This window comes from Tigriopus californicus, chromosome 7 (genome assembly GCF_007210705.1).
Source record: "Tigriopus californicus strain San Diego chromosome 7, Tcal_SD_v2.1, whole genome shotgun sequence".
Lineage (NCBI taxonomy): Eukaryota > Metazoa > Arthropoda > Copepoda > Harpacticoida > Harpacticidae > Tigriopus > Tigriopus californicus.
The window spans coordinates 10,458,286-10,483,273 of record NC_081446.1 but is presented as its reverse complement, the minus strand read 5'-3'; the positions used below and the strand labels follow the sequence as shown (position 1 = coordinate 10,483,273).

The following is a 24,988-nucleotide window of genomic DNA, read 5'->3' as shown; positions in this document are numbered from 1 at the left end:
GTTGCCCTTTGAATACAGTGCTATATTTGACCTCTTGCTTTGGAGCATCATCTGCTGTTTTGAACATATTTCCTGTGAGCTGGCAACCTCGTACGCAATGCGAAAGTCAATAGAAACCTCTTAGTCGTTGGTGATGAAAATAAAGTTGGACACAAACACAAAACAAAATCGGCTTTAAAAGTCGGCGATATCGCGTGTGGATCAACATTGTGCCTCTTAATAAGATTGAAATGTAATTATTTTTGTCGTGATTTAATGATATCTCATTCAGTTTGATCAGCAAAGCAACATGATGGGTCGTTTTAGATAATGAAGATTGCTCAAAACTGCCTAAAAAGATTTGTCTTGCTTTGGAAATCCTGCCTTTTTGGCATTCTTATTATATCCTTTAGGATTTGGTGCGAATCCTGAGCCAATCTTTTTTAAGTTAAGGAGCCAAGATCCAGCTTATGTACTACTTTAGGGTCTTTTCTCGATCCGATATTCATTCCTCCGCTTTAAAAAATTCTGATATCAGTCGGCAATGTTCCATACGCGAACCTTACTTTTTTGGTTGCTCGGTCTAAACTTGAATTTGCCGAACCTTATCCCCTATGAGATTGCAAGTTTAGGGAAAACAAATTTTGAATTTAAAACAAGTCTTTAAAGCATTTGCATTAAATCCCAACGGAGCATTTTTATTGTGTTACAATGCATATGCAATAAGCCGCTCACTGAATAATACCTGATAAAGCCTGGTATTTTAGAGCGTGTATTCTCCTTTCCACTTTGGTTTGTCCGCACTTAGACGAAGCAGATGGCACTACATCCGCCCAGTGAAAAGGACAATAGCTTTCTGGACGTCAATGACCCTTGACTTGATCCAGTATGTCTCTAGAGTGTTTTCAACTCTATAGAGTATGGCAACAACGGCTCTTTGGTGTAATGATGAGATTGGCGAGCCTAGTCAAGTAGAGCACTTAGATGATCTTGTAGTCACAGATCAAGATGCTTTAGCGGCCATCAGGGACTTGAGGCTTTCAAGTTCTCTTGGTCCTGAAAGTGTGACGTATCAGTTTCTGATGAGATGCTCCCTGGTTCTTGCTCCTGTTTTCTCGTACTTGATGCGTTGCATCTTGGATCAGGGCAAGTTTCCATCTTCACTAAAATTAGCTCACGTTGTTCCAATGTTTAGAGGGGGAGATAAGTCGCTCCCCAGTAACCAGTTTGAGAGAATCATGAAGTTCAAACTTGTTGAATTTCTTGATATTCATGAAGTCCTTCCTCCTGGCCAGCACGGGTTCCGAACACATTGTAGCAGGGTTATCCAAGTGATAGTGTTGGCTAGGAATTAGTTAAGGTCGATGGATCCCTTATTCCAAAACAATACGTCAAGTCCAGTGTCCCACAAGGGTGCCTTTAGGCCCTCTCCTTTTCAAGGTGCTGATTGCTCCACTGAGAAAAAATGGTGGTAAGGTCAGTTTTAGCGTTGAACCTGTAACAAGTCTTAAGCTAGACTTGAACAAGTTTTTCAACAAAATCCCTGATCAGCCCCACATATGCAAGAACAAACCAAACCAGTCAAATCTAAATCGTACATGGATCAGATCTCACATTATTATAGTATAATTAGATATGAATTTAGAACTTTAATTTTGAACTGTTGGGGATCACATTCCCAGCACAATAGCGGCAAGGAAGTCTTCAAAATATTATAGCGGGCTTGGTGACATATAAAAACCATTTCATCTTGAGGTATATTCATCGCGTGATTTCTGATTGCGACGATCTACAACACTTTCAAGTGCTGAATACGTGTAAAAGAACCGGAAAGGCGTTGTAAGCGATATCTTCTTCATTCGTCAATCTGATTTCTCTTTTTCCTCATTCGATCTGCTTTCTGTGTCCTTTCTGCGAAGCCTCGTCACAAAATATTCCGCTTATCATAAATTTAGTCTTATGCGAAACCCGACCACTATTCTACGAGTTTGGTTAAGGTTAGTTTGGAGAATAGTGTGAGCCTTCTACTAACAAAAGCAATGATTCTTGGAGAACTGTAAATGCCACGACAATTCTTCATCTGAATCAATGTCGGTAAAGCAGAACATGAATGAAGGCTTTGTATCGTCCTTCTCGTTGTTAATTGAAAGTTCGATGAACGTCTTATCCCCACTTAAGGTGGACGAGCGTTCCAAAAATACTTCTCATTGTCACATCAATGGAAATTGGGAGAGATTTTATGAAGCACATTGGCACGGCTTTCCGTCGTCCTTCAAAATGTTCCTTCCTATGTATTCTAAGATGATAGCGAAGGTCTCTTCTTGAAGGTATCCCTTAAATCTCTAATCTGATATTTTAGAAGCTAATTAGGAAGACATAAGAGGACGTGCTACGAGAAATTTGGGATCTTTGAGATTAGATGTAAAGTTTCAATAACACTTGAAGATTCGATCATTTGATGGATAATCTCACATTTTCTAACCTCAAGGATTAATGCCTAACATGAGCTTCCATGTCGACAATGGGATACATGTTGCACATCAGACTGAGGAAGACTTTAAAACTCAGAGCAAATCGTTCATGTTTCAAACAGTAGTTCCACCTGCGAATTCTACCATATGGAATTTGAATGTTTTAAAACATTTCTTTGGGGTGCATGCATCTAACAGTATTGACACTAGTGAGCGAAATTTTGCTGTGATTAGAGTTAACTTTGAATTTGATTCACCTTAGAGTTCAAGCTTTTGGAGGTTTAAGCTTTGCTGATTCATAAAAGTGAAAAAGTTTGCTTAAAGTAAACGGTACAAAGTGTCACCTTTTAGACTAAATCAATCAAAACAGATATAACTTGTTGTTATGCATTGACATACTTCGAATTGCATTCAAATGTCATTTCTTCCATTTCACCCGCTCACATTCTGGAGCGAGAGCTTATTTTAGAAACAACTATTCACGATGCAATTTGTTGGCCCGCTTATAAGATATGGAAATGGCAACAGCTTTTAACATTTTCAAAGAATGCCACGGCGACCTTTCCTATGTAAAAGATCTGGCAACATCTCATGCTTGAAAATTTATGAAATTTAAATTTCTAGAGCTTAGAGGAAGTGCTAATACACTCTCAAACGCAGTTCAAGGCATTCAAGTTAATCTGCGCACGGCACATAACAAGCGTTATTAAAATATATATGTTCAGGTCATTTCCAATCTTGCATGAGAACGGAAGATAAAAGGCTGCACCTTGATGGTCAATTATTCATTTAAAGGGTCAAAAGGTATTACTAGTAGGAAGAAAATAACACATAGTCTTTGAGATGAAGATGAGATGAAGTCAAAGTGACCGGAAAGTCCAGGATTTTTGCTTTTTCCTTCGAAAAGAAAAGAAGGTGTCAAACAGAGCCAAGAAAGCCATTGAGCTAAATGGAGGCCATATTGTTCACGAATTGAGATTGATGAATACAGATTAAAAATGACGGTATTATTTCAATACCATGACTTTCATCTCACTTTATTAAAGTTTTCAATTCTATTCAGCTTTGATCTATCAGTGTCCATTGGAACGGCCATATCTTTTTTTTTTGTTTGGTTTTTTCACGGGCTTTTCTAACCGCTGCAGGGAATGTAATCCCCAGTACTATTAAAATGAAAGGTTATAATTCGTCTATTAATTATCTTTCAATTTTTATATGATATTTGGTCTACCAACGAATTTGAGTTGGTAGACCGAGCTAGTCCTTGAATGTAGGGTTGATCTGGAATGCTATCTAAAAACTGGTCCAAGTCGGGCTTGAAAGATGCTACCGGATCAACAAGGCCTACGTATTCCTTACGAATATTAGAGGGAAGCAAATTAAACAATGAAGGATCCCGAGAAAGAAGAGAAGTTGACTTCATTGTTCGAACTAGCCTGGATTCTCGAAGGCTTGAAGGTGCTCTCAAAACGCACATTAAAAAAATTAAGCCTCTACGGTCACTAGAATTGACCCTAAACCCTGGGTTGGGACAAAGCTCATGGATAATTTTGAAGACGTACACTATCAGATACCTTTCGTACCTTCTCTGAACACTGTACAGTCCCAACTTTTTTAGCCTCTCCCAATATGAGAGCTCTATACGCAACTGACAAAAAGGCAGGAAATGTCACCGTTAGTTACATGTATATCTTCAGAAACTACTTTTCCGTTGCTGAAGAGCTGTATTGTTTAGTGCAAGGTGTTGTGCTACAATCAGAGAGCTAAAAAGTATATCCCCAAAGCTAAAAATCCATATGCACCTGAATTCTGAGGCTCGAATTGCAGGATAATTTGATTAATTGACCAAGTAATTCATGGAGGTTCTGACACTAAAGTGCAGCCCTGAGGTCCACATAAAATGAACGGAAAAAGTTAATCAATCCCATTAATTGTACTTTCGAGCTAATTACCTTGAATTAGTGGTCAACACCAAATACTTACCATAGAATTATTTTTCAGGCATCCGAATGTGTTTTAGGTAAATACCTTTGAAAATTGCAAGAACACAAAATCACACCAATTGACATCCTGCTTAATTTGGCCAATTATGACAAAAAGTGAACAGTTACAGGGTGCGGAACTTCAAATGATCGCTTTTAATGTAAGTATTTAATTGCTCAATAGAGCATCTCTGACAAATTTTGGCATTAAAGAATGACATAAAAATTCAAGATCTATTCAAAATGAAGAAGCTTTATTCTATATGTCCTCCTTGATTTTCAATGACTGCTTCAACACGACGTCTGAATGCTTTGCATGTTGACACAATGTACTCCTTGGACATGGATCTCCAGGCTTTCCGGATCGAGATCTTTAGAGCCCCAACACTTCTGTGAGGGGTGGACCATGCCTTGGCCTCTAAAACGCTCCAGATGGAATAATCCAATGGATTTAAATCAGGACTAGAAGGAGGCCACATTGTCTTGTCCCAGGATTCAGCCAAGTTTGCTGCAAGCCACTCCTGGGTCTTGAGAGCGGTATGGGCAAGGGCCCCATCCTGCTGCCACATGTAATTGTTGTCTGGGAAGTTCCTCTTAAGCCATGGTTTGACCTTTGATTTTAAAAGATTAAGATAAACCTCTTGATTGACCTTGAGTCCAGCTTCAATGAAAATGGGCAGGCAGGTGAGGCCGTTGCTGGCAATGACGCCCAACACCATGACTCCTTCAGGATGCTTGGTCCAGTTTACTGGAGCTGGTAAAGATCCTGCCTGAACAATCATCCGGTCATTTCTGCGATCATAAGCCTGATCCACTGTAAAAATCTTCTTATTGGAGAAGATCTTCACTTTGGACGAATTGGCTGATCTTTTCATCCATGACAGAATGGTTTGACATCTTTCCAGGCGAAGGACCCTGACCCTCTCAGTGATGAGTTGACGTGGAGGATGTGTCAGGGACTTCATTCCAAGGTCGTCTTTGACTGTGGTCCGGATTGTCTTCTCATCACAGCCAAACTTCTTTGCCATCTTCCTCATGGACTTGGTTGGGTCCTTGTCGATTTTGGTCTTAATGGCCCTGATAAATTTCTTGGTCCTCTTTTTGACTTTATTAGCTTTTGGGACTTCCGGCTGATATCTTTGGATCCAAGTCTTAGTCATTAATCACACGTCTGACAGTGGTGATAATGGCCCCTGTGAGCTTGGCAATGGCCTTTTTGTCTGACGTTTTGCCTCTATACTCATTTGAATTGGTTTTAATGTATGGTCCTTACGTAGCTAACCTTTTGCTTCAGCTGTTGTTTTGGAAGTTTGGACAAAGATGGCTAAAGATAAGATAAACTAACCTAAACTGACCTAACCTAACCTAACCTGACCTTACCTAACCTAACCTTTTGGTTGCAAGGACCTGGGGGCGCCTAGACTGCTGCACAAGCCTGCGGCAGCTCGGTTGCAAGGGCCTTGAAAATAGTGGCACATGACAAGCAAAAGGTTAGCTGCCTAAGGATGATAGTTTTAATCAAACATCTTTAGAAATTGTTTATTATTTACAAATGCCAAACGAAAATCAAAACAAAAAATTGGCGCGAAAATTTTTGGCGCGAAATTTCAAAATTTGAAGTCAACAGATCATTTCAAAGATATCGGGCATTTGAACTTCCGCACCCTGTACATCATACATACAGTAGAGCAGGTTGTAAAACTGGAGGCAAACCCTGAAATTGCTGGTTTCGATGCATTTCTAGGCTACTTTCGATTTTTGTGGTTCAGAAAACGAGACCGAGATGAATCTGATGTGATATGTGATATATTTCGAATCAGAATGGCATCTTTTTAAGCAAAATTTTCCCGTTGTCAAGTCTTCTTTGTTTTTGGTTTGTTTTCTTCACGGGCTTTTCTAACCGCTGCAAGAAAATCAATCCCCAGTACAATTGAAATGAAAGGTTATAATTCGTCTATTTATTACCTTTCAATCTTTACATAAAATGTTGGCTTCTAAGAACGTGTTCCCACGTTTCTGCGCTTGTTTGTCCTCAGTTAGATGAACCGGGGGGCAGTTCCCGCCAGATGAAAAGGACAGTAGATCAACGTAAAGATCAATGTGTTATCATTGACCATTTTTGGTGAACAAGTAGCAACTAAGTCAGCGCATTAATTTACAATTAGGAGAGTTACCTCTTGTTTCACGGGACCGTCATCTCTCGTCACAGCTAACATGATGCAATGAATTATTTAGGTGAACAACAAAAAAATTGCTCAACTAAAAATCAAGAGTATTAAATATATCTTGCAAAAGAAAATGTGACTTAAAATCTGACGATCAAATCTTTCCAAAAGATGTTCCCACTGGATTTTCGGATTTTCTATTCAAATTTTAACCTGAAAGACAAGGGCCGACATCCTCAAAGAACACCCTTGTCTTAGTTTGGAAGCTAAAGACACTTTTGATTTGACTTTTTTGGTTTGGTTTGTTTATTTCACGGGTTTTTTTAACCGCTACAGGGAATTTAATCCCCAGTACTATTAAAATGAATGGTTATAATTTGTCTATTTTTTAACTTTCATAGGGTGTTGATTAAGTGAGCATTATCAGCCTTCTTGGTAGGTACAATTTCAAACGAGCGATGCATATTTGATTGGGATTTGATAGGGCTTTTTGATCGAGTGCTCTCTGAAAATCAAGATCTCAAACTGGGTGCTTTAGTAGTCCCAATGGGGTTCATTTTCCTGAAGTCATGAATGACTGTAAACCGGCTCAGTATTCAGAAGCCTGTCTGATGGTAATTCAACATCATCTCTTCTAATTAGACAATTAGCTTGGAAATTGTTTTGCCCACATGAAAAGGCTTCTTAAACTTTGAGCCGATGGCTTGGTCCTGTGTGATGTACATAAATGAAATGTGAAGATTTAGCATATGTTACATACTTGAGCGAAGGTAGGGAAAATGAACGTTGGTTGGATGGTGGGCCTTAAAGATTTGTCAAACTTTGGGTTTTCTGCATTTTATCTTCAAACTTCTTGAGCAATTTCTACATACATTTGCGTGGGATCCTTTGATGAATTGTTACAGATAATGGTCGAAACCAGAAACAAATAGCTTTACATAGTTTGCAAAGTATGATATATTTCCTCATTTTGTAAGGTCAGTTTTGGGTTCTATTACTGAGAAAGGTGATCCCCCAAAAATAATTAGTGCTGATCCAGAAACATGAGGGCCCTTGTGTTTTCTCGTTTTTTCGAGAGTCAAATGATGTGTACGTTACTTCAGGGGTGAATGAGTCAATGAATCAGCTTGAGTTAAGAGCCTCACGGATGTTTTTGATTCATTTGAGCAATAAATATATGTCACTTCAAACAACAGTTACAGAAAATATACCTTCCAAGATCGTTGTTCAAATTCGACCGTGATGTCTGGTAACCAAAGAACAATTGCTTGTCAAAGGCTCATAGTACTAAGCCACTCCACAAAGAAAAATAAGTCCCACATAAAAGACTTCGTTCGGATGTGGCGCCCGTCCTAATAACTCAATCTTTGAACAAATAAGGATCTTTCCGACTATACGCTAACCCTTCCCCACCTTTTAAGGTGATCATGTCCTTATCCTCATTGAATCTTTGTTCATAAGTAAACTTCTGAGCAAGAGAGCACAAGAGCTTGTTAGCTCGACCATGCAATTCTGCCCAATTTCCTTTATTCATCAGACGCACACTTTATTTGCAATCAAGGGCACGTTGATTGTGCCTTACTTATATAATGCTTTTTGGAAGCCAACAGTAATTCGACTTTTCCCGTTTCTCCACTTACCCATGATTCATGCCAATCGATTGTGTTTGTTGATCAGTTCCCTGAAATAGTTTCCTTCGCTTCGACTAATAATTTTTCAATAGCCATTTCTTACTATCTTGGTTTACCAGCTTTTGCCTTTTGTCTTGACCTCTTGTACGCACTCGTATGTCATCAAGGGATCCAACGACATTAGCTAATTACTAACCACCACAAAGGAAACGTCTCAACCAATCGAGAACCTCAGCATGGATGTCAATCTCACGAAGCCTCCTCAACAAAAGATCATGACTCACATTATCACAGGTATTCTACATATTCTACATTCACTGACTCGTTATGGTTAACTCCCTCGATGATCTACTTTACTGTGCTCGAAATAAATGTTGACCAAAGGAATGGACTTCTAAAACTTTTTGAGTTACAACTTGATGATCATCTCAAACTCTTTCGTTGTATTACAAGTCTGATACCAGATTACCAGATTTGGCCTTGGGTTTACTTCAAGTCAGAAGAAAACCTACCATGAAAATGAAGAAAAAAGTGAAGTTTCTAAAATGGAACATTCTGCATATTAGCGTGAGGCAATTTCAAATTCAGTTCCGATTTTTTTTGAGTTTGGATCAGATCGAGTGAAATTTTTCGGGTTATTGTCGGATTCAGCAAAGACATTCGTCTCCCGATTCGGTCGGATTGGGCACATGTTTTTTGAATTCAGAACGGAATGAACGACTTTTTCAGATTTTGAATCCTATAAGATTGAGTAAGAAAAAAAATCGAACTGGAGAGTGGTGAGGTGGTTGGAGCAGTGCCATCATATGAGAAAGGTTCTTTGTTTGATTCTCCTCCCCAGCCTTTTAGACGCCAACCACTCACACACACAAGAAACCAAGCTGATATTGGGGCAGAAAAGCAGGATAGGAAGATGACGTCACCGTCAAATTTTGGGAAGTTACTTGCACTTTTGAGGCTTCATAGTTCTTTGTTAAGGGAATAAATTAGAGCTCCAGTTCATCTATTCATGCGAGAGATGGTTCATGTAGCATTGTGTTTTTATAAATTGTCACAATATTACTCAATAACATGCCTCAAAATCACTTTTTAACTGAAAAAATATATTTCTGGTCTTATTTTTCCTCCTAAAGAATTTTTTATTTTTACAATAGACTTTTTGAACGCTTAGAATATTTTTTTTGTCTAATATTGCACTTTTTAATCTTGGGTTTTTAGTATGTCTACCGTATTGAAAAGTACCTCAATGACCTCCCAAAATTTGTGCTGATATCATCTGACACCTGCTAAGAATATTGTTTAGCCTATCGGAAATATATCTGGACGATGTGATGACTGTCTCTGCTGGAATCTTTTTTTTGAGCTCTTTTACCGCTACCTGGAATATAATTCCTGGTATTAATAGAGACTTCCCCATCGATGTCAAGTTTTAACAGAATCTGATCTTTTCTTGGGTGCAAGACAATGAACTTGCAAGTTATATTCTTTTACGAGCTTAAAGCCTTTCGAATTACATTTGAGCATCGTTTAACGTTGACCAACGGCAACTGCTAACATCATTCAGTCTCAAGGTGCACTACACGAGCAGATATAGCTTTGATCCGTTAAAATTTTCCTTGTGCCATATGTTTTTGACCCGGCCCAGATAGTGAACTATTTCAAGTAGGCGTACCTAAGAGGATTATGTTCTGAACCAAATCTTCCCACATCATTTAATCACAATAAGAATAGTTCGAATCGATATTTCCCTCCTAAATATTTGGTCATTGGCAAAATGTCAGCGTTCTTTAAAAATGCCCCCCAAATTTACTCATTTTCCAAATCAAAAAGAGAAATCAACGAATTTGGGGAAAAATGAAAAGCCCCTTCTGTTGGGATCAAAGTATGAAAAATCAATGCATAAAAAACATAACGTCCTCCCTTTTTGTTGTGATGCAGATCATTGAAGTCTTGAGGCTGCGTTGGCCTCAAAAAGAGGTCATTTCGAGAGATGCAATCCTTTGACATGAAGTACATGGTTATTTGACCAGGTATAAACAATTAGTCGCCGCAATTGCTCCCCAGCTTTATACAACTTGCTGCCGTGCTCTCTTAGACGATTCTATGCATTTGATGACCATTATTGAGTTTTAAACGTGACTTATTTCGCTTTTTGTTAACGATCCCAGACCAGCCTCACATTCTAAGGTGCCCTACAACGTCTGAATGAAATTCCCCTTAATGACTTTCGGGTCAACTCCTTTGAATACTCCACTCACAGATAATGGAGGTAAAGATATTGAGCAGGTCTCGTTTATGAAGGATTTAGGTGTTGTCCTCCAAAATAATGGAAAGTTCGATGAATATATCAAGTTGAAGGCGGGTAAAGCTTTTGAAACATGTGGTTGGATATGTCGCACGTTTAAGTCCAGAGATAGCATCGCCATGCTAACTTTGTACAAGTCGATTGTTCACCACATCTTGAATATGCTTTACCCATTAGGGCTCCAATGAGTTCAGCAGGTTTGCAAAAGGTTGAACAAGTCCAAAGATGTTTCAGTAGGAACATCACAGGAATGAGAGAGCTCTCGTATAGGGAGAGGTTGACAAGGTTGAGATTGTACAGTGTTCAGAGAAGGTACGAAAGGTATCTGATACTGTACGTCTTCAAAAACATCCATGAGCTTTGTCCCAACCCAGGATTTAGGTCAATTCTAGTGACCGTCGAGGCTTAAAGTGCGTTTTGAGAGCACTTTCTGGCCCTCGAGAATCCAGACTAGTTCGAACAATGAAGTCCACTTCTCTTCTTTCTCGGGCTCCTTCATTGTTCAATTTGCTTCCCTTTAATATTCGTAGGGAATACGTAAGCCTTGTTGATCCGGTAGCATCTTTCAAGTCAGACTTGGACACATTTTTAGATCGCATTCCAGATCAACCCTACATTCAAGGACTAGCTCGGTCTGGCAACTCAAGTTCGTCGGTAGACCGAATATCATGTAAAGATTGAAGGGTAATAAATAAACAAATTATATCATTTCATATTAATAGTACTGGGGATTACATTCCCTGTAGCGGTCAAAAAAGCCCGTGAAAAACCAAACCAAACCCAAAAAATATCAATTAAAAAATATCTTTAGCTTCCAAACCAAGACAAGGGTCTTCTTTGAGAATGTCGGCCCTTGTCTTTTAGGTTAAAATTTGAATAGAAAATCCGAAACTCCAGTGGGAACATCTTTTGAAAAGATTTGTTCGTCAGATTTTAGGTCATGTTTGCCTTTGCAGAATTCATTTAATACTCCTGATTTCCAGTTGCGCATTTTTTTTGTTGTTCACGTAAAGAATTCATTGCATTATGTTAGCTGTGACGAGAGTCAAGGCAGAGGAGATGACGTTCCCGTGAAACAAGATGTAACTCTCCTAATTGCCAATTAATGCGCTGACTCAGTTACTTCTTGTTCACCGAAAGTCGCCTGTGATAACACGTTGATCTTTACATTGATCTATTGTCCTTTTCATCCGGCGGGAATCGTCCCCTGGTTCATTTAAGTGAGGATAAACAAGCGGAGAAACGTGGGAATACGTTCTTAGAAGTCAAACTTTATTGAGACTATTATTCGATAAAGAGCTTATTACATAAACGGCAACACAGAGAACACATCACCTACAATTCTTGGAGACCTTTCAAATCCTGGAAGAATAATTTTCGGAACACTTATGACATCCAAAACAGAATTACTTAAGGAGTTATTTACATTTGCTGTGTTCTTGATGGCACACTAAAACTTTTGCAATCATCATTTCCCAACAAATCGTATCAGAAAAAGCAGGGCTTAAGAACTCTCAGCAAGAAAATAAATAGTACTTGACGTCATTGAATGGACAAGCAAGCCATTGAGCATAAAGTCAATTTATGTAATTCACAATCACATTCATTAATGGCAATGACGTGTGGTTCGGAAATATCGGGTGAACGGATTTCAAACAAACAAAAGAAATTTGAATTACTAATCAAAATGATTATTATTTTAAGGGGAAGAATTTTGCCAATTCAAATTAAGCTTGAGATATTTTGTGATTATGGTATATATTTCATGAGAATTATGTTTGGATTTTCAAGAACAAAATGGAGGTTGACATGCAAGAATCCTTTTCTTTATTTTAAATGGTCCCCGATTGGTTGTTCCTACGTTATTCAAGACAGAGGGCGCTGTTGAATGCACAATTGACAAACATTTCAAGTTAAGGATGACTTTTTTTATCCAATTTCAAAGCGTTTCCATAATCCCAATTTTTGGGATCGACATGGTGAACCTCTACGTAAAATGTCATTTTTTGATATAATAAATCAAATAAGAATCCGTGCAAACCGGATGGTTGTGACTCTTTTCTGTGCAAGTGCAAGGAATCTAAAAATCAATGCATCAGCACAAGTCCCAGGCGTGCTCTTAAATGGAGTTTCTGATATAGCTCATTCATTTGTTCTTCGATTCGATTTCCATTGGGAATCGAACAAACATGTAGGGCTGAAAAAGCCTCAAAGGTTCACCGCGTAACACGGAAATAAGGAACATAATGAATGGAAGTTGCCTTTTTACATGCTTGAAGGACACGAATACCATTGGAGTGAACTACTCACAACAGAGGCGAGTCAAAGTTCTCATCACAGTCGTACATCAGATCTTTGTAGTGGAACGAGGGCCAAAACAAGAAATGACCACCAAAGCTTTTATTACTCAACCCATCTTTCAGGAGCCGGAAAAGTCGATTAACAGGGAAGAGCAGAAGAACAACAGAAGAAGAAGAGCTAGAGCCTCGATGGGTTCACTCCATATTCTCAAATAGACGAAAATATACCAGCACGTGAATAATAGCTCCGTTCGTCGTTGCGATAATACCCCAAGGGCCAAGGGACATGTTACCAAGAGAGTAAAGGTTCCCAGATGTGCTCGTACTTTGAGGTTCTTCATGTGCTGCAATTATATCTTACATTATACAATAAGAAACAGGTATAAGCGCAACAGTAAAGTATTGTTTACATTATTTTTCAATATAAGAGCAAGTAACAGAACTGAGCACGGAAACAAAGTGAGGTGTTAGCTGGATTGAGCAGGTTGAGAGAGCATATTTTTACAAAGTTCAAAGCACATTTTTTGCAAGCCGCTGAGCAAAGTCTTCGTTCAAACTTCTGCTCCAGGTTCTCAAAAATTGGTTTAAGAATATTTTTGTATTGCACTCAACTTGATTTTCTCATGGTGGTTAACAACTTCTTTTCTTCATTTGCTTGGTCCAGCTCGCAACACATCAAAAATGAGTTATTTTGTTTGAATTTATTTTCCTCGAGACATATAAATGGGTCGGGGTACAGAGTATTTCTTTCTAATGTTGGTCAGTAATCTACCACTCAACTTTGTCGTTTTCAGTTACGAATCAGTACTTAAAACTATCATAAAGGGATGAGGATCTTGCATTTCTCAGTTCTTTTTGAATTGCTTACTGTTTGGGTACTCCACATATGTATCTTTTCGATCCGTTTTGCATTTTTGCAGTTAACATAAAAGGGAAGACAGTCCTCTTTTTATGGAATTAAGATACTTTCATAGATTATTACCTATTTTGATCAATCTAACAAATATCGTTTAAAAATTATCTTGTGTGTTAAAAATATTTTTTAAAACCTTTTGTACCAATGTAATTTACATATTCGTCCCATGTTAAGTAATCATCGACCAGAACGCCCAAAAATTTTACGCACTTGCTTGAAAATTCCCTCACCAACAAACATCACTGTTCGTTGTTCAAGACTTAAATTGGAGTCAATACTGGAACTAACAAATGACCTGTTATTATGGGTCTGCATTGCGACATTAACTAGCATAAGTTGATTGTTCAAGCTCTTATGTCATATTTAAGTAAAAATATTAATTGTCGTCGGGCTGGATATTATACACCTCATTTTGCAGAAAATGAATCAGCTGATAAATATTTACCGAACATTCCTTAACCCACTCCTCCTTTTAAAGCATTTTTTTTTATTAACAGCGTAGTATAACCAAATCACGTTGTTCTATAAATAAACTTCATTATGATAGTTCTTCAACTCCGTGCAAAATTCCTCGTATGTGCAACATACTTCAAGACTTTATTTGCAAATGATTTGGTTCACATCCTAGGAAAAAAAGCTAATTTATCCCATTCTGAACGAAGGGCCCTCTGCCAAAATTGAAGCCTCCACTTTTGCCTCTGTAATAACATGATGAACGACTATTTGAGAAAAATGGATTCCCGTCTTCTGTTTTAGAAGCAAGTTTCATCAACGAGAAGTAGTTGACTTTTACCCCCACATAATTACGACCTTTTAGGCCCGACTGCTACATATGATTTAAAACCTGGAAAAGTCGTTGTTGACTTGTCCAACTTGATAAAGCCGCACCTAAAACTCAGGAAAATGTTAGTTTTAACATACTTTGGTGCGTAATGTCACGGCCTCCTGAATTTCCCTTAAGCTCCTTTTCATATACGTAGCTAGAAGATGTAACGATTCTCGGAGCGTTGCAGGAAACAATGTACTTGTAGATTCCGGTATCTACAAGGATCAATGCGAGAGAAAATTCTGAGAATTGACATTCTTAGAGCTCACCCGATTCTTGGCCACACTTGTCTCTCTGATCACTTTCCTTGTTCTTATCCCTTATCCAACTGGCCTTTGATGTACTTGTAATCGGCCCTCATTGAGTCCTCAACAGAACAACGAAACTCGAGACGAATATCATTGCTACTGGAACAGCAATTGGTGGACGTTATCACTTTGTACAAAATGCAGATAGTTTCTCTTTTTTGGTCAATGAAGAAGAAGCCAAAAAAAATAAGAAGGGTTGAAGTCTTTTCTCTGAAAATCAGTCGTGAGAAAAGAAAGAGGACAAGGCAATGAAAGAGAGCGAAAAAATTTGCATGAATTTGTATTTTTGTGCACAACTGTCATAACGGCAGATAAGTGATTGTACTTATATCCGTATATTCACCTCACGTTTTGCCCGTGTCAATTAGCTTTTGCAGTAATTGAGTGACACCCGCCTCGAAAATGCCTGCATATATACCACAGATATGGAAAACTTCTACTCCGTGTGACCAAGAAACGAATTCCCTCATTCTTTTCATACTTCACATGTAATTAAGTCAAGAGAAAATGTCAGCCAATTTTCAGAGGCCATTGGTCAGGGTGGTGGATTATTGTGCCCAACGTATTCTCCAATCAAAGCCAAAATGTTTGAACATACGTTTTCAGAACCAGAAAGACAAATCAAGCAAGCCGTGAGAGCCGGAAAATGATAAGTTTTTTTGTATCGAACAATCGAACAAGATGAGAACGTTCTTTCCCGACTTAAGATAAAATCAGTTTTCATCAACCCCTCTCATGACATCCCACGGTGTTCAGAAACCCCCATCAAGTGTCCAGGGAAATTCCCAAGCAAAACTAAAATTTTCAAAAACCCAAGCAATGTAATTTAGGAGCACACTTAGTTAGCTCTTGAAAATATTTTATCATAACATCTGTTTCACCGTAACTTAGTAAAATGGGATTTAGTGCTCCAAATTTCATCGTGTTTTGCCCCAAGATGCCCCGGTTATACATATGTTAATCTAATTTCTCAAATAATGAATATCGATTTTCATTATCACAAAAAATGAACGATTACTTTCTTTTTCTTGCATAATTAAAAAAAAAACTTAAAACCTTTTACTACCAAATATAAAATCCTCGAAAAAGCAGATTTTTGAAAATTTATTTCAAAACCTATCCAAAGACATTTAGTTAAGTGGTCACTGAAAATTTCACAAATATCAATGAAGTCTTAAATAAGCTATTTGTAATCAGTTTCAACAAAGTCTTAAAGAAACGACAAAATCTATAACATTGTCTGTTGTATCTATTGTCTTCAGAATTCAAGTGAATGCATAACTAAATGTACACAAGATGATTGTAAAACACATTTTCAAAGATAACACTTTTAGTGTGTTTTAAGTGACATAATGTAGCATTTTTAGCTGTTGCGAGACTCGGCAAAAAAAGAAAAATAATCGTTCATTTTTGTGACAATGAAAATCGATATTAATTCTTTGGGAATTAAATTAACATATATCCGGGGCATTTTAGGGCAAAAACGACGAAATTTGGACCACTAAATCCCATGTAACTAAGTAGCGGTGTAATAGATAATATCATGATTTATATTGAAGAGATAACTTAGTCTGCTCCCAATTTACTTTTAGTAGGTTTTTGAAAATTTTAGTTTTATAATGTTTCTGGAGATTTTTATGTGGGCTAAAATTCCATAACGCAGTAAAATCAAAATTGTTGCCCATGATTTTCTGAGGTAGAAACTGCCAAGATGTGTTACGGAATTTCCATCAAAACTTTCAAAGGGTATTTTTACCACTGTTTTCAATGTCTTTTTAACGTCGTCCCTGATGGAAAAACTAACTGTCGAGACAAGGACTGTAGATATGTTTATGGTTACATCTAGAAACTGCAGACCAAGACGACCAACAAAAAAGTTAACAGGAAGCACATCTCAAGTCATTTGTCGTAATTCAGTAATCTTCGAATGAGTTGGGATTTTTAAGTCGAGACTCGATAGCAATGAGTCGTCCAAGTTCACACCGCGGCCGTTTTAGAAAGATTTTTAGAAGAAAGAGCGACCGAGTCTTTGAAAAGAGGCCGCGTTGTAGGATTGGACACGTTTTTTCTTATCCAGCCTAATGCAGCTAGGCTTTTGGTAAACGAGTTTCTCAGATGGGAGGAAAGCAGGAACCCAGGGAGAACCAAGACCAGGGAGAACCAAGACCAGGCAGACCTTTGAGGTGTAAAGCTCTGTAAAATATTATGCGGAGTATTTTCAGCCTTCTTAAGACCCTTGTTCATTCACGTTTGTAGTCTGAATCGCAGTAACAAATTCAAAGATGTTTGAGTTTTTATCTTACCCAGGCAAGGGAAAGAATAAAGTTTTATATTTAGTTTTTCCTAAAAGAAGGCTCAGATCTTCGGGATGAGCCACAAAAAGATTCCAATGATCCCAAAAGGAACGACTGAACTGGCCGTTGAATAATTGGAGGTTCATCATAAACGATTACTCAAATTCAAGGTATTTGGACGTGAAGAGAGCGTAAGAGAATGAAAATTAGCTTTTGAATGGGTTCTTATATCGGTTTCAGAATACTTTTGGCCTTTAATCGACCGAGTCTTTCATTGATTTCCATATTCAATTGTATTGGTCTACGTACACTTCAGAAGAATATTCCTTGCTTTAATCATTTTTTTTTATTTTTTTTCTTCTAATGATTCTCATTGATTGTCGTTTACAGCATCTGCTTTAAAGATCAATGAACGTTTGCGTAACATTCCAACCCCAGAAAAGCTTGGCTGTCATTTGTACTGTACTTTACCTTGAAATAAAAAAAGACAGCCCTCTTTATTGCTACAATGCACTTTTTCCTTGCCTTCCTTGATTGATAGATTTTTGGGCCTCTCGATCATGCGTTGTGTCAAAGTCCTACGCCAAGTTTCCTCATGGGATTCAAACGGTTTGAGGTAGGAAATTTCCATATATACTTTACCACAGGCAACTTGCTCACATAAACAGTACATGAAAAAAAAAAGAAATATTTACCTTGGTTTTTCTTTACCGTTTCAACGATGACAAACAGGAACTTGATTCTCCGGATGTTTCACTATTACACCAGAATGCTACCAATTGATTGTCGGAGGCAGATCAGATTTCCATGCACTCATCCAGATTTTATGTCAATCACGTGCCATTTTTGACAGGCGAAAGTTTTTTTTAGTATGATTATTTTGGCAGTCTTCGGGTTTGTTGTCACTCTTCCAATACAATAGAGAAAGCCGATGACCTGCAAAGTTCGGTCAGCACTTAATCAACGAAATAAGATGATCATGCAGAACCAGTCTTTCTTCAAAGCGAATTGGCTTGACGGTTGTCAGACAATGCTCTTAATTTGCCTTGAAATCAATGAAGCTACATCGAGAAGTGCCTAAGTCGAAGGAGGAATCAACTAGGCCGATACGAGCTCGAAACTGAAACTGGATCCAATGCAGCCTCCTCCGTCAACCTAGACATCATGTTGTCGGTCGAGTCCTTCGCTCCGTGTCTCTCCATCCGTTGGGCTCTTTGGTTGTCCTCGTTCTCATCCAACTCCGACGGTCTTGCCTTCTGGTTCCCAATCAGATCCATCGCTCGGAGGAAGGTCGTTGCTTTGTACGTGGCATGAAGAAGCGCTTTTATTCCAGTTGGTGATGAAAGCGCCTTCACAACCCAAAAGGATCTCGTTGTCCATCCAGATGAAGACGCCAAGAGGCGATGGTCCTTCATTCACTATGAACACTGTCTCCAAAAGTTTGGGGCCAATAAGTTATAGAACTTGCTCCAACGGGATCTGCTTCGCAAGGAGAGGAAGCCATTCCTTTGTACTATACAGTATAATGTTAAGAAGACAAAAAACACCACATAATTTAGTCTGGCACTTCATTAAACCCTCGATTAAGAGTGGATGACTGCAACGCACCTACGGTACGAAATTCACTACAACCACGTAAAAATGCATGCACTTTGTTTAGGACTTAAAATCTCAGGAGTTGTGCAAAACCCTTGAAAACTGAAGGTAGATATTTGGCCTCAAGGGGGCAATTCTGGTTTGCACAAAACAGTGGGAAAACCCTCGTGGCTTCTTTTGTCATAAGTTTTAAGCAGTAACTACAAAAGTTTATGAACAACATGACAAGAGGGCAAACTTCGGGGTGTTAATCTTCGCTTCATAAGAAATTTGTTACCAAAGCCTTTGTGGTAGGGACGCGCTGGCGAGGCAGTATGACACCTTCGGAAAACAGAAGGCCAACAAGTTATCACATTGGCTCATTGGAAAAGCTCAATCATTTTTAATTGCTATCGTCGCCTGTGGGCCAAAGAAAACACCGTAAGACAGCTGGGTGACAGTAAACACTTGGGCCTTCAAGTGTCCACAGATTAGCCAACACCGATGAGACGTAGCCTAACAACACTGGTTGGTGGATAGACATCTTTGAACCAACAATCTGTCAAACCCCCTCAAGGCGAGGAGACCACAGATATCTACAGATACGATATACTATTCCATTTGTTGGGAAAAACCTCTAGCTGTTTGAAGCGATAATTGAGTGACACATCTTAGAAATCAAACTCAACATTTTTTCATTCGGTTTGGGAAAGTCTGCAAAAAGAAAGAGCTTCCAGTTGAGCTACATCTGCCGTCATGGATTTGATCCAACCCAAAATTATTTTGAGAACAAAAACACCCTCAGCACCAAAACACTAGGCTTTAGAAGAGAGTCTGTCGTTTACCATAACATCTTTATGAATTGAAAACGAACGTGTCGTAATGTCGGTCATTACAAGAAAAGAATTTTAACTTCTTGTGAACTCAATGGATAGCAAAGTAAATACAGGTGGGTGACTAGATTTTGTAACAAAAAATGCAGCCAAGAGACTAGTACAGGCTTGAATGACCTTTTCCCCATTGTAACAATTCTTTTTGCATTATTGCAACTTCTTTTCGAAATTTGCAGTTTTATTTGCACATTGTCACAAGTTTTTTTTTTTTAAGTTTTGACAAATTTTTCTGTGTTTGCTCAACTTTTTTTCGGATGTTTTTCGGCTAAAACGCCAATTGCTTTTGCAAGGTCTAGTGATAACAAAACCCATCTTGTTAACTGGTATAAGAAACATCATTCAAATCCATGGAGGAGTACTGAGACCTAAGGCCCTCTATTTAGAAGAGTACAACAGTGAGTTCAGCGCAGCATTGCGGTTAAATTTTGAACCTTCAATTCCATTCCAAAACAATGAGTTTTATCTGTCCTACAACAGAATTTGCACGACTGGCTGTCTTGGCGCAATGGGTCGAGAAGTTCATGGGTTTGGTTTGGATCTGGGACGCATGTAAGCTCAATATTTTGGAAATGAATTGAAGGCCAAGACCGGAGTAGAGGAAGATTAAGATCGAGTAGATCAGTTCATTCAAGTGCTCTACAAGTTTCATGTAGGTAACTTGCAACCTCTTTTCTTCCTATATTTATGCATAGTTGTATTACGCAAACAAGTTTTTATAATGCAAAAGACGACCTGGCTAGATGGTCGTCATAGGAAATGAGCAATTGAAGTTTAGAATCTTGAGGAAATTATACGACCAGAATCAGCTGTATCAAATAAACGACCGGGTCAGCTTAAACATTATTTTCGAAAATTTTTGGCTGAGGCTGCCCGAGAAAGGCGGCTCTGTTAACTCTGTGGGTGAGCCGGCGTGGAAATGAAAGAAAAAGTTAGAAACCAGAAAGATTGATTAGTGTTTGACAAACTATTTGTCGATGCACGTGACGAGATCCAACAGACTTCAAAGACAAAGGCCATATACAAAGTGTCTGCTTAGAAGTACTTTTTCTTTGAAGGATCCTTCTTTTTGTTGGCGAGCAAGGGTCAACACTTAAAAGTCCTAGGAAAATGAAGTCACGGAAATGAGAACAATCTTGACCATCGACAAAGGCCTCAATTTTGATGTAGGTCATTATTTTTCGTTGCATTATTGGCTTATTGTTTAAAATGGGATTAGGAATTGTTCAATGGCAGCTTTGAATTTTCCCCACCTAGGGATTAAAGTTTCATGCAAGGTCTAGTAAGACTTCATTCTAGTCACCAGAGCCTACCTTCAAATCGATCATTATCCTATTGTTCAAAGATATGAGTCATCCACTCATTTGAGTTGCGACCAAGTTGGGATTTGGACCCACTTCCTCTGAGGAGGAGTTCACATTTGACATTTGCCTCGCATGGTGGTTATAATTATTAATTAAGTGTTTGTTTAATGCCAAAACTTCTAGTTGCTGTTTTCATTGCTAAAAGCAAAATGAACAATTTTTGTTAAATAAGAAGCTTGGAAAGGAGATTATATCAGTATATGAAATCATTTAAAACATATTGCAAGTTATCACTGTCCAAAATCTTCAAAGAATATTATTTGTACTTTTGGCCATGCATTGACATAAATTTTCATTTATATATATTTAGCAGATGCTTACTTATTATTAAATCTGGAATAAAAGTTGCGAAAACTTTTAACCCGAAATATTTTTTTTAGGTCGAGAAAAAATCCGATAAAAAAATTGAGAAAACACGAAAAAAAGTTATCAAAAGATTTTGTTAACAAGTCTAGCCACCCAACTGTACGGTATTTACTAGATTATCCATTAAGTTCACAAGAATTTAAAATTCTTTTCTTGCAATGTTCGACATTATGACACGTTTTCAGTTCATGCAGATGTCATGGGAAACAGCAGACTCTCATCTGGAGCCTGGTGTTTTGATGCTGAGGGTACTTTTGTTCACAAAGTAATTTTGGGTTGGATCAAATCCATGACGGCAGATGTAGCTCAACTGCAAGCTCTGTCTTTTTGGAGACTTTTCCCAACCGAATAAAGGGAGTTGGTTTGATATATTCAATTCGTTAAGAGACCAAATATTGTATGATCAAGAAAAGGCGGAAGCGGACAGGACACAAATAGCAATAAAGGGGCAAAAAAGTCCCAATATGTAAAAAAGTGAGAACATTTGAGAGAGAAGTCAAGAAAGTGGAAAAATTGCTAAAATCGTGAAAAAATTGAAAATTTGGCACAAAAAGTTCGAAAGTTCATTTGAAGTTTAAACTTTTTTTCGAGGTCTAGATATCACACTTTAAAAGTCGCATTTTGCAGTAAAATAGATCGAAAAACGAAGCACACTTCAAGTAATTGCCAAGACAAATGATATTATTCTTCGATGGTATGAGGATGAATGATATTCTGCGATTTTCTTAAATATTTCTTTAAAACCTAAAAATAGTAAATGTTGACACTCAAAACTTAGTCAAGTTGTAAAATTGTCGATCAGTTTTGCGTAAACATGAAAAGCTACTCTAGCACTTTAAGTCTTTGAAATTTTACGACGATACATCTGACAGTTTAACTGTCAAACATGTCACTTTTTACATTGATTATTTTCTACGCACCCAAGACGTTTTTATCAAACGTTAATAAAAATTTGTCAAACTTCAAACTCAAAGCCAATCAAACATTATGGTTGGGAAATAACTATTTTCAGTAAGGTATAAGTATTCTTATAAAATATTTATAGGTTTTCATGCATGCTTCAAAAAAGCGAAAGATTTCATTAATTTTTGGGACATTGAAAACGCGTAGTATATTTCTTGTAAATTGCTACAAGTTACAATCAGAGCGTATTGTGATCAAATTTGACACAAAATACAACATTTGAGGAGTGATATTTCAGTGCATACTCAATGATTTTTTTATGAAATTTCAATTGAAAATGTACCACAGGATACTGACAACATCTGTTATTTACGTTTTCAAAAATACCACATTTTACAGGTTTTTAGTGGATTGCTATATTCTAATCAGAGCTATTTTATAGATTTATCATTTACAAAAGTTGGTCCTTGCGTTGTTATAACACAGAAAAAACGCAACTAGAAGGCTTGTCATTTGAACAAGCTCCATTTAAGTGTTGTGGGTACCACCATGCTCTTTACATGGTAAAGAGTATCGAATACGAATGCCAAGGAGAATTCAATAAGTTTTTATTCCGTCGGTCTCCAAAAAACAATTCACTTATTCTCAGAAATAGAAGAACCATGGAGCATGAAGCAACGCCAACGCATTCCCTCTGTCATCAACATCTCGTTAATTGATCCCCACAATGGCAGTTTGAAATCAGTTTGAATTGTTTTTAAAATACTCGAGTCCGACCAATTTCTCCAAATTTTGATAAATAGGCTAGAGTGTACTCGGGAACTCACCCCATCACTAGATATCACTCATTCCTTGTCATTTGCATCAAATTTTACTCATGAGGGACTGATTTAAGTGATGCATCAATAACAATTAAAGCATCCCATTATCAACAGATGAAACCCAGTTTTGACCGAGGTTCAATATAACTCAACAATTGCATGTGCAAACAATTTCTTCGAAAAAGGTTCAGTAGCTCTAGAGCATTTGCCGCCATAACCATATCAACCTTTAGAACGTTTAAATTTTTTACTAGACACTCCCTTTTCAAACTTTCCAAGAACGAAGAGATTTTTCAGTACAGCAAAAAAGCCTCTGATTTAATTGTGAGCCTACATGCAGATAGGCAGTGACCATGGCTTGAACCGTTACCCCCCCAAAAATTACTTTTACTTTTTGGAAAAAAAGCCGTAACTTGTAACGCGTTACTTCAAGCTATGAGGCGAGTGACAAATTGTAAGTATTTGGCGAGAAAATTTGAAAAGGGCAAATGCATACTGCCCTTCCTAATGGCATCTGTCCAGAACTGGCCATATTCGATATCTGGTTCACCACGTACACAGTTGTACACACTACTCAACGTAACTCAATTTTCAGCTCGGCTTCGGCGAAGCCTCAAACTTAGTTATTGGAAAAAAAGAATGTAATGATCGCCTAATATTTCCACGTGAGCAATCCCATTGCTTTGAGACAATCCAAAATAAATGCACTTGAGTTTCTGAACGATCGAATTCGAGCAATGAGAAGGGCGGGCTAAACATCACCAAATAGAAAGCTTGCTTTCATGCAAAGTATGCTGATTTGATCATTGTGTGCCAAAATATGTCATATGACACCAAATGGAGCAATATTTGTGGGAAATAAAAAAAATGATCAGGTTAATTAAGAAAGGTACATGGGCATATGTGTCTCAATTATCAAAATACTAGTTAAAGCAGATCGATCGAGGGATGAGCAAGTAAGGATGTAAGTTAAGATTTTAGAAACTGCAGAATGCAAAAAAGTGAACTAGTCCATCAATTCTAGACAAACATGACTATTGATCTTGAACGAAAAGGTGAACGTTTGTTATTTATGACAAATTTGGTTTAATGGCCACTTCGGGATCACGCGAATAAGTAGTAAAGAAGGTTTTTGAAACCTAAGTAATGAATGTAGCAAAAATTGAAAATGGTTCTGATAATTAACATATTGTAACCGTTTTCCTTCTTCAAGCATGATTTTGGAGTCATATACTGGACAGTTGAAGCAATTTACAGTACAGTGTCACAACCAACAATGATTCAAAGATCATTGGTCACAAGGCCAAACGTTGAAATAACAAACGTTGTGGATGACATGCTACTGTGGACAAGTTTGTCAGAGGACAGAAGTTTCGGGAAATAACTGTGTTGGAGAATAAACGACTGATAACAAGCGTTGGGAGCACAAAAATTGCGCCATCAATTGACATTCCATAATATGTGTCCACCAGAGCATGTGCAATTTTTCCATATTTATAATAAATGCATGAAAATGGTTTGACATGTGTAAGAATAACCGAGTAAAACGTCCACTTCAATTAACAAAACCGCAGTTTTAGTATCTGGAAATCTGGTAACCAGTCAAATGATTCTCCACAAAATAAATATTAACAACGAGCATAACTGAGTTTGATTACATCTTCAGCACCTGCATGATAAAAACATTGAATATCTAGGGCTGTTCAGATACAATTTTCCCTCTGGTCATTAGCCGATGCAAGGGAATGATTTTTACTGAAAGCCGTCTAATGTCATAGTTCAGAAGATATTTGGTAAAGCAAAGTACTCGAATTTGCCGCTCGAAAATATGCTTGAGCAAAACGCTGGTTTGTTAACAAATAAAACGATCTAAGGCTTGTTTAAAACTTAAG

The 24,988-nt window shown here is 37.8% G+C and overlaps 1 protein-coding gene across 1 annotated transcript in view; it reads right to left on the bottom strand.

Moving 5' to 3' along the window:
- LOC131884035 (FMRFamide receptor-like) overlaps nt 1-19,221 on the bottom strand; it is a 34,602-nt gene extending 15,381 nt beyond the window's left edge. Inside the window, exon 1 of the mRNA XM_059231668.1 lies at nt 17,873-19,221. The gene's annotated coding sequence lies outside the window, so the exon portion shown is untranslated. The remainder of the gene's footprint in view (nt 1-17,872) is intronic.
- Nucleotides 19,222-24,988: the final 5,767 nt, after the last annotated feature.